An 11,074-nucleotide genomic window follows, 5' to 3' on the forward strand; every position below is an offset into this window, starting at 1 on the left:
GCTAAAATAAATTGTTCTTTCCATAAGTTGCTTTTGGTCATGGTATTTCATCACAGCAACAAAAAGTATTCAATACAGAGATTAACATCCAACATGACTTGTGAGTTTCATACCCAAACCACAGCAGAAGGTAACTAGGTTTTAATAAGACCTTGAGTGTGGAGCCCCAGTGATTGGATTGGGGCCCTAATAAGAAAAAGAAAAGACCAGCACTTTGCCTCCTTATACCACATGGGCATATTGCAATGCAGACCCCATTTGCACACCAAGAAGTGAGCCCTTGCCAGACTTAGAATGCAAGGTGTCAGCATCTCAATCTTGGCTTTCTCAGTCTCCAGAAGTGTGCGAATAAATGGATGTAGTTTAAACCCCACTGTCAATCCTACCCCTATCTGTGGTATTGTGTTACAGTACTAAGCTGACTGAGACATAGTCTACACTCTGAAGTACTTCCTAAGTCATCTTCGCCAGTAGAAGGCAGTGGCAGCTAGTGTTGATTCCAGCGGGTTTGCTCTACCTGTGGTCAGGGAGCTTCATGATCCCAGAAGCCTAGACATGTACTGCCCACTCCCTTTCTTTATAGGGGATCACAGCTTTTTCACATGCTAGAAACCTTGAGCAACACAGAGAGACTGTCAGCATCCCAGTCATTTTGAGGCTCCTGGCCCATGAAAATTATCATATCCACCCTGTTTCAAGGTGACTGCCTGATTGTTTCAAGGTGACTACCTGCATGGATACTGTGCTGCCACATGTCAGCTGAGGTTTGCCTGAGAAATAGTGACATGATGCTTAGACTTCCATATATCCAGCACTAGGTCACACCAGTTGGTATGTCTGTCACATGCATAGGTCTACGCAGCAACAGTCCTAATTCAGACTGTCTGAGAGCAGGTTCAGTGCCCACAATCAGTAGAAATTGCAGGCAGGCAGGCTTGCTTAGGTCCCAGACAGCTTAAGCCATTTCCTGCCTCTACTTTCTAAAGTTTGGAAGCTTCACAAGAACACTGGAAACACTGGAGAGTAAGCAACATTCTTTTTCTTTCTCAGCATTTAGAAAGTTGGCGGGGAAGCCAGGCACAGTGGCACACACCTTTAATCCCAGCACTCGGGAGGCAGAGGCAGGCGGATCTCTGTGAGATTGAGGGCAGCCTGGTCTACATAGTGAGTTCCAGGACAGCTGGGGCCACAGGGAGACCCTGTCTCAAAAAGACAAAAAAGAAAGTTGGCAGGGAACAAACAAACTTTCAGTCACTTGAATCAGGACCAGATCTCAAAGTAACATCCCAGCAAATGCAAACTTTGTCTTCCCCTCTCCCATTTTCTTTCTCAGGATCCCACTCTGTTCTACCTGCCCCCTCTCCAACCTTTTGCCCCAGAGCCACCCTGAGAGCCTGCTCCCTGCTGGCTGACAAGCAAAAGGCCACAGATAAGATGTGCCACAGTTGGGTTCCCACATGCTCAGTGTATACAGCTGACCACAAAAGGCCCCTCATGAAAAGTTTAGGCTCTCCTAACACCCCTCAGGTCACCTAACTAGGTAGCCTCCTGTACACTCAGCCCATCAGAACCCCACTGGCTCTGCTTGCTACCAAGGTGTTGTTTTTTCCCCCTATTTCTGACAGTGAGATATTGCATATAATAACAATTACCAATGACCTCCACTGGGTTGTCCAATCTCATTATGTCCGATGCATTTGGTACCTGCCATTGCCAATTTGCTTCAGCTGAGGTTTTATTCAGTGGGATATGATAGAGCTGTACAGCAATCTTTTTCCATTTAAATAGTTTAATTGAGGAAAGCTATCAGATGTTTCCAAATTTAATGTATACAACAATTTGCTTTTTCCTATCTCTTTTCAGAGTTGAGTTGGAAGAAAATGACATCTGATTCTTATAGAAGGAAAGCAATTACATTTCCACGTCTGCCTTCCCCGGCTTGCATATGTTTTTAAACATAAAAAGAAATTCTTAATATGTAATTGTCAGGTAATAAAAAGGGAAAAATATTTTACTTTGCGTTTATGAAGTAATTTTTCAAAAGCATAAGGGAATTACATGTTAATGTTTTATGTTTATGACTGCACTCTAATACTGCACTATTTCTTCAAGTTTGGGTTTTTCGCCCCCTCTCTCTGAAGATGAGAAGCAGAAATGATTAAGCCTAGCTGAAATCCTGCCTTCTGCCAGAGATGTCCTTGCATGCACAGTTTCCTTCTCAGAGCTCCTACTTGGAGCTCCTGCTTTTGGACCTTGGTGCAGCACTGACTTCCTGCTTTAGAACTGAAGGGTCTTCTGTCTCAACTGTAAACTTCTTGACAACAGACAGAATTCCCCTCACATCCTGATGTTCTCCACAACCCTCAGTGGAGGGCTGAACTCAAAACAGATGATGCTCAATAAACACTTGTTGAATAAATTTACTGAATGAATTGTCAAGTAACTAGCAATCAAATAATTAGATTGTTGCATTCCAGCATCCAATGGATACTTCAGAGACATTCAAAGAATAGATGGATAGGTGGATGGATGGATAGATGGATGGATAGATGGATGGGTATATAGATGGATGGGTGGATAGATAGGTGAATAGATGAATAGATGAATGGGTCAATGGATGGATCAGTGGGTGGATGAGTGATGGACAGAAGGACAAACAAAAAAAGGACAAGTGAATGGATTACATGCAGCCCATATGAGATTTATGTAAATGTGCTGACCATTTATTCAATCGATTTAGATATGATAATCCCTCAAAGTTCTCTCTTAGCTACAGGCTTACTAACATCAGACCAAGATCACCAGTCTCAAGCATTTTCCAGGGGCTGGAGAGATGTTAAGAGCATTTACTAGTCTTATGGAGGCCTGGAGTTTGATTCCCATGTCAGATGATTCATAACTGTTCTGTAAGCTCTGGTCTTTGTGGGCATGCGTCACACACAGACACACAGACACACACACGCACAGACACACAGACATACACATACACAGACACACACAGACACACAGACACACACACACACAGACACACACACACAGACACACACAAATAAAAAGGGAAAAAAAAACATTTTCCAGAAAGGAGCAGAGGCTACTTACAGAGTCATAGGGAACTAAGAGGAACTGAATCTATCTTGCTCTTTATCATCAGAGGAGAAATGATGACCTATTTATGGGATTTAGTGATTAGCTGTCTTCAAATACCCTGACTACCTCTTAGTTGATGAACTCTATACTTCAATGAGAAAAGAGAAGCAGCTGATGGGACTGCCTCTCTCTGTCTTCCCTCCAGGTCTCATAGAAGAGCTGCCCTTCCTACTGAAGCTGAGCCTCCACTGTGCGTTGCATCCAATGCCCTATTCTACTCAAGGCTTTGTCTCTGTGTGGTCTCCCGTTCATCATCCGTTTTTCCTTTCTCCTGGATCATCCCCACCAACACATCAATATATCAGTGTGTTCTACTCATGTTCCCAAGACAAAACCAAACGAAATCAAACCAAACCAAACCAATCTCAAATCTCCATATCATCAAAACAGTATTAAAGGCCTCTGGCTAGATTCCTTCTACAACACCTGGCCCTGTGCCATGTGACAGAGCCTGGTGTTATGGTGTCTGCTCATGGAAGGCATAGAGGTGTTGTAGTGTGACTTCTCAAGACCAAAGGAGATTCAGTAATAAAACAAGAAAGAATGTGCACATGGCAGTTCTGAATATTTTCTGAAAACCTGAGCTGAGGCTGTAGCTCAGTCATGGAGGGCTTGCTGAGTATGTGTGGAAGAAAGAAAAAGAAAAAGAAAAGAAACTTTTCAGGCTGGCACTGAGTGGGTTTTTGTATCATGTCTGGTAGCCTCATGGATTATAACAGAGAACATGGAGGCCCAGAGGGAATGGACCTCAATGGTATCATCAAGAGCAACTGTAATGAAATTGTTGATAACTTTGATGATATCAATTTAAAGGAGTTGCTTCTTTGAGGCTACGATGCTTATGGTTTTGAGAAGCCTCCAGCTATTCTGCAGAGAGCTATTGTTCTTGTATTAAAAGGTATGATGCAATTGTTCAAGCATAGTCAGGTACTACAAGACAGACACACTTGCTGTTTCCATCTTGCAACAGTTGGAGACTGAGTTCAAGGAGACCCAAACATTAGTATTGACCCACACCAGAGAACTGAGCCAACAGATTCAAAAGTGATTTTCACACTTGGAGACTATATGGGAGTAATTGGTCATGCCTGCATGGGAGGAATCAATGTTCAAAAAAGAATGCAGAAGCTACTGGCCTAATCCCATACTGTTGTTAGCACACCAGGTGGAGTGCCTGATATGTTAAACAGAAGAGATCTTTCTCCAAAATGGATCAAAATGTTTGTTTTGCATGAAGCTAATGAAATATTGAGCTGAGGGTTTAAAGATCAAATCTGAGATTTTTCCAAAAATTAAATACAAGCATTCAGGTTGTATTGTTTTCTGCCACAATGCCAACTGATAGGTTGAAAGTGACCAACAAACTCATGAGAGATCCTATTTGAATGCTGGTGAAGAAGGAAGAATTGATTCCTGAAGGAATTTCCAGTTTTATATAAATGTTAGAAGAAAGGAGTAAAGGTTGGACTTTGTGACTTGTAGGAGATATTGGCTATTACACAGGCTGTTATTTTTTTCAATACAAGGTACAAGGTAAACTGGCTCACTGAGGAAAGGCAGGTCAGGAACTATACAGTTTGTACTCTGCATTGTGACATGGACCAGAAGGAGAGAGATGCCGTCATGAGGAACTCCCATCAGAGTCAAACTGCATTCTGATTAACTGACTTGTTGACTGGTGGGATTGATGTGCAACAAGTGTCTTTATATATAAACTATGATCAATTTACTAGTCATGAAAACAGTATTCACAGAATTGGCAGAGGGGGTTGACTTAGGAGGAAAGATGTAATCATAAATTTTGTTACTGAAGAAGAGAAGATTCTTTGTGATACAGACTTTCCACAATACTACAGTGGAAGAAATGTTCATGAATGTGGCTGACCCTTACTTAATTCCTGGAATGAGGTTGTTTTGAATGCTGTCCTTGCTATTGTTGAATAGGCAATCACAATGTATGCTGTGCTTCTTTGGAAATATTTGAATCTTGTCTCAGTGTTCATAACAAATCACAAGTACAGATTCTGATAGCAAAGTGAATTTAGTCCTGAGCTCTTATGAGGAGAAGCATTGGTTTTATCCTCATTAGAGTTGGACAATTGAGCTGGATATAAAAGATAAGGGTCTGTGAAATCTTTTCTCTTAGAAACTTATTTACTAGTTCTATAGAAGTGCTTTCATTAGATGTTCTCTATCACTTAATATATTTGTGGACTAACATATGTAAGTGCTGTATAAAAATCAGCTGATTATGGTAAACTACCATATACGTCTTTATTGTGTTTGTTATTAGACTTGAATAAGAAGGTCTTTACAAGTGATTTTTTAAAGAAAACATTTCAATGCATTTTTGGTACTGTATTTGTTCAGTAAAGTATTTAATTAGTCTTAGTTATGAACTGCACCCTGTTGCTAAGTCTCAGCAAGCAATCATCTCCTAGGTAGGGTTAACCACCCACCCCCAGTAAAATTGCCATATTGCATGTATCTTAATGAAGCTTGAATGTTAAATGTATGTATATTCACTTTTTTAAAAAGTAAAACATCCCTTCAGAGGATGGCATGACAAGAATAGGAGGTAGGAATTGGCTAGGCAGTTAGGGTAAAAAGACCCCAAAGAAAAGTAGCTGGTTTCTTGGCTAAAAGTCAAAATAACCTTGGGACTGTTACCAACATACTCTGTTCCAAAGGCCAAAAATATCAAAAGTATTTGAGAGCTTGTATCTAATACCTAAAAGATTTTAGGGTTACCTCTTCAGTGGGGGGAATGTTAGAGTAGCAAAAAGCCCCATAAAAATAAATAAATGAAAGAAAAGAAAAAGAAAAAGAAAAAAGTGATGCGGAGATATGGGAGGTGTTGCAAGGGAGGGAGTGGGCATGGATTTGATCAAAACACCTTATATGCACGTATGAAATTCTCAATAAAGTTTTTGTAAAAGTTAAATAAAAAGTAAAACATCAACTAAGGGGCTAGGGAGATTGCTCAGACAGTAAGATGCTTGTCAGGCAAGAATGAGGACCTAAGTTCTCATACCCATGTAAAAGAAATAATCCAAGGCAAGGCAAAACTGCCTGTAACCCCAGCTCTAGGAAGGTGGAGACAGGGGATCCCTGGGGCTTGTTGGCCAACCAGTCTAGCTGAGTTGATGAGCCCTAGCTCAGTGAGAGACCCTGTTTCAAAACACAAGATGGAGAACAATAGAAGACCCCTGACATTGCCCTCTGCTTCTGTGTGCACACACATGTATGCATGTACATGAATATACACACATAATAAAGAAATGAATAAAATTGTGCTGGAGTACTTACATTTAATTCAACTAGTTAAATGAACATGGCTGTGTTTCTGAATCATGTTTGTCAGTTTTCACAATTGAAATAGCTTTGATTTCCTAGATCATATAAACAACACATGTGTATAGTAAATGATTCAAAGGCTAGAAAATGTGAGAATGTAATAGTTACTTAAAATTTCATTACCTCAGATAATTGCCATTAAAATTGTGTTTGTGGGCTGAAGAGCTGGCTCAACAGTTAGACCACTAGTTGATTTTGAAGAGGATCCGAGTTCGGTTCCTAGCACCTACACGGTAGGTAATAACCATCTGTAACTCCAGTTCCAGGGGATCCAACACCTTCTTCTGACCTCTGCCAGCATTGCACAACACAGGTGTATTTACATACATGCAGGCAAAACATTCATAACACAGAATAAAAATAATAAATAAAATATTTTAAAAAATATGTTTGTGTATTTAGTGTAGTCTAAAACATAGGAATGTATCACCAGGTAAATGCATTATTATAAGATTAATACCAGTGTGTCCACTACTCAAGACAAGAAAAAACAGGATCAGCTCTCTAGGAATCCCTGTGCATCTGCTGGCCCTCACCCTACTACCTGATCATTTTGACTTTTACATCAATGAACTATTTCAGTGTTTCTTTGTGTTCAGCTTTTACTTTTTGCTCAACATTGCATGGAAATTTATTCATGTTGATACACAGTTGTTGCCTGTTCACTTTTGCTCTTGTAAATATTCCATCTTAAGAATACACTATTATTTAGCCATTCTAAAACTGAGGGGTACTTTGTAATTTTGGTTTTAGTACAATATGAGTTGCTGCTACAAATAGTCTTGTATGTGACTTTTATTGCTCCAGTGCACACAATCTGTTAAGCAAACATCTAGCAATAGGATTGCTCTGTACATTCAACTATATCAGATAGTATCAGTTTTCCACAGTGAGTGCATTCACCAACACACCAGTGATGACTGGGTGCTTCCTTTATTCTGGAACTTTACAAGCACTTTGAAGAATCTACCTATTGATCTATCTTTCTGTTTATCTTTCCTCTCTCTCTCTCTCTCATCCATCTATCATCTGTCATCTATCTATCTGTATCATCTATCTATCCCAAGTTCCTTGGGCCATTCATCTTTCTCTTCACGAATGAGATACCATCTGACCTCCTGTAGCTGTGTAGTCCCTAGTCTTGGCATTTGATAGTGAAAGACAATCCACCCTGCCCCCCCCTACATATCTTGGATTTCTTCATCAAGAGTCTTAACCATTCTTCACCCTAGGAAGTTTTATATGAATTTTAGAACTAGCTTGTCAAATTATCCCTCATGCATAGGCATATGTGCATGTGCACACACAAAATATGCTTAGATTTAAAAAATTATTTTATCTTAATTATACGTGTTTGTATGTGTATGTGCACATGTGCCGTGGTGCATGGGCAGAGGTCAGAGGACAGCTTGTGTGAGTTGGTTCTTTCCTACCATGTGGGTCCCAGGGTTCAAATTCAGATCATCAGGCCTGGCAGCATGTGCCTTTACCCAGTGAGTCATCTCACCAGCCCAGATGTTTCTATTTTTTAGCTAATACTGTATTGACCCTATAGATTAATTAATTATAGAATCATCATGTACATAATATCTAGTCGGCAAATATATCATCAGAGTTTAGTGAGTATTTGTTCACACTTCTCTTCCATGTACGGTTATGCACACACATAATTTTACACATATTGAGTCATACCACTCACGTTGATCTTATCACAGTCAACATTCTTTTGTATTTTGTATCTCTTAGAGTCTCCCTGGCCCCCTGTGCACGCTCCATGCCCTCATCATTCTCCTTCAATGTTTACTGCCCTCACTCTGTTTTGGATCTTTCTACAGTATTCTTTATGCTCACATGGTCCTTTATATACAGAACTCCATGCATGTACTTTGTGGAGATTATCACTTCAAAAATGGGACACACATATCCCCTTATCCACACAGGATATCACAGTAATCCTTCCAAGTCACCAGCAATCATACTCTGATGCTCCAGGAACTGCGAGATTCCACAAAAGTGATCCCTGTGAGGGTTTCAACTGTTCCTCAACAGGGAGGTAATCATTTTCTTTCTGAGTTTGTGCAGTTACAAACAATGCTGACATGAACAACCTTGACTTTGAACAAATGTTTTCTTACTGGCATTTGTTTTTAAAGAACCAATTTCTAGGAGTCAAATTGCTAGGTTAAAGAGTACCTGTGTCTTACAATTTAATAATTACTTCCTAGTTCATGTCTAAAAATGTGTAATGATTCATTGCTCCCTGAATCATACATAACAGAAAACTTTTCCCTACTCCCCTGCCCGCTGTGCTGGGGTTACACGTACACATGGCTACATCTGCTTTAATGTGGGTACTAGGGACCTGAACTTAGGTCCTTGTGCTTATATAGCAAATGTTCTTATCCATAGAACCATCTCCTCAGTTCTTGTTTTTTAAATTTTGTTAATTTTTGAAAATTTTATACAATATATTTTGATCATATTTAGACATTTCCCCTTTCTGCACCCCTCTTATAGCTCCCCTCACTGGATTTCATGTATTGTATCATATATGTTAAGGCCTACTGAGCCAAGTTTGTATCCCCAAGTGTCCTTCAGTGTGAGTTCATCCACTGGAGCCTGGTCAACCTATCTAGCATCACTCTCTTAAAGCCAACTCTTCCTCTCCTAGTAGTTATTGCTTGCCAATAGTTCCTCAGCTAAGTTTGGGGTTTCTTACCCACTTTCCCACTTCTATGCTGGGTTTTTGTCTGGCTTGAGCTTAGATGGGTCTTGTGCATGTTGTTAACATTGATATAAGTTCATATAAGTAACTTCCCAGTTGTCTGGAAAACTATTTATTTGTGGTCATCCACCAACTCTAGCTCTTACAGGCTCTCTGCCCCCTCTTCCACAATGGTCACTGAGCCTTGGGTGGCAGAGGTTTGATATAGGTGTCCTGTTCAAGGATAAGCACTCTGCGGTCTCATTCTCTGCACTTTGGCCCCTTGTAGCTTTCTGGGTTAATCACCATCTGTTGCATGAGGAAGCTTCGATGATGAGAGTTGAGAGATGCATTAATATTCTCTTTGCCCCATTCTGCTATGTTCCCTGAGCCTTACTTGTAGAGGTTGCATTGTAGATGTGTCACTTAGGGCTGAGCACCTCACAGACACTTATTTTCTGCATTTGATCAGTTGTGGAACTTCGTAATAGTCTCTCTCTGTTGCAAAAAGAAGCTTAATGAAAAATTACCCACTCCCATTCTTAACCATTGGATAACTTAAAAGAGGAGGAGAAAAATCTCCATGCATCAGCTATGGCACACTTGGAAAACAGCATATGGCCTTTGGTCTTTTGGTCTGAGCACACAGTGGTGCCCCTCCTCAGGGCTCTCCTACTTTCCAAACTCTCTTTCTTCTATACTGAACCTGGGCCTGCTTACTCTGGGAGGCTGAGGTAGGAGGATGGCGAGTACCATCTTCAGCTGTCATCAGCCATGTTATGGCAGCTCTTACCCTGGGCTATGTTCTCTATTGATATTATTTGTATGGCATTTCTGTTTTTTTAAAAATTTTATGTGTATGTGTGTGTGTCGGGGGGGTATGTATATGGGAGTGTAGGTGCCTGTGGAGGCCATAGGCATTGTAGCCCATGGAGCTGGAGTTACAGGCAGTTGTGAACCACCAGATGTGGGTGCTGAGAACCAACGCTGGTCCTCTGCAAGAGCAGCAAGCACACTTAACCACTGAGCCACCCTTTTTGCTATTTTAACAATCTATTATTGGCCTCCATTTCTTTTTCTTTTGAGGAGACTAAGACCTAGAAATGTAACAACTCAGCTTTAAAAGACTCCAAACCCTTTCAATAAGCCTACCCTACTTCTTAATACAGAGAGAAATGAAATGAAAATAATTTATAATAAAACAATACATTTCTGTGTAGATTTGGTCATATCCATGGTAGCCAGCAAGTTTCAAACCTACTCATAGGTGAGTTTGAATTTGAAAACTAGGTGCTACTCAGCTGGGTGCAACTAGAATCTCTTTATAACCCACATTTCAATTAAACAGTGGAAGACAGACATCTAGAGTGAGTATATGCATGTACACTTATATGTGCTTTTCAATGTCTGTGCATTGAATGGGAGGGATAGGGAGAGGTGGACACAGGCATGCTCCAAGGCCATCTTTCAAGAGCTTTAAGTCATAAATGGTAAATGAGTCTTGATGAGATGAGGTGGAAAGTATCTTTCCTTTGAACACCGTTTTCTTGGAAACTGGAGAGCAGATTGGAAAGTGTGGAAGTGCTTTGAAGCCTGTGCTAAGCTGAGTCTAGATTTAGGTCTTCCAATGTGCCTTAATCTGCAGGTCAGAGGGTCAGAGAATCTTGCCAGGCTGACCCCACACATAGCCAGATGCCCCAAATGCCAGGCTTGTCCCCAACAGAGGCGAGGTAGCACCCCAAATTGTAGTGCCAATCAGCATCCCTCTCCCTGCTCTTTCCCCTCGTCCAAATTTCAAATTGCCCCATAGAGGGCGGTACCGGCCCCTTGGAGCCTTCCTGGCAGGTGGCCTGGAGAGGCGCTGGA

General features: G+C 40.8%; 1 pseudogene; it reads left to right on the forward strand.

Annotated features, from left to right (window-relative positions):
* Window positions 1-3,837: 3,837 nt before the first annotated feature.
* On the forward strand, window positions 3,838-5,065 carry LOC103727863 (annotated as a pseudogene).
* The last annotated feature ends 6,009 nt before the right edge of the window (window positions 5,066-11,074 follow it).

This window comes from Nannospalax galili, unplaced genomic scaffold (assembly GCF_000622305.1).
Source record: "Nannospalax galili isolate Female #2095 unplaced genomic scaffold, S.galili_v1.0 scaffold169, whole genome shotgun sequence".
Taxonomy (NCBI): domain Eukaryota; kingdom Metazoa; phylum Chordata; class Mammalia; order Rodentia; family Spalacidae; genus Nannospalax; species Nannospalax galili.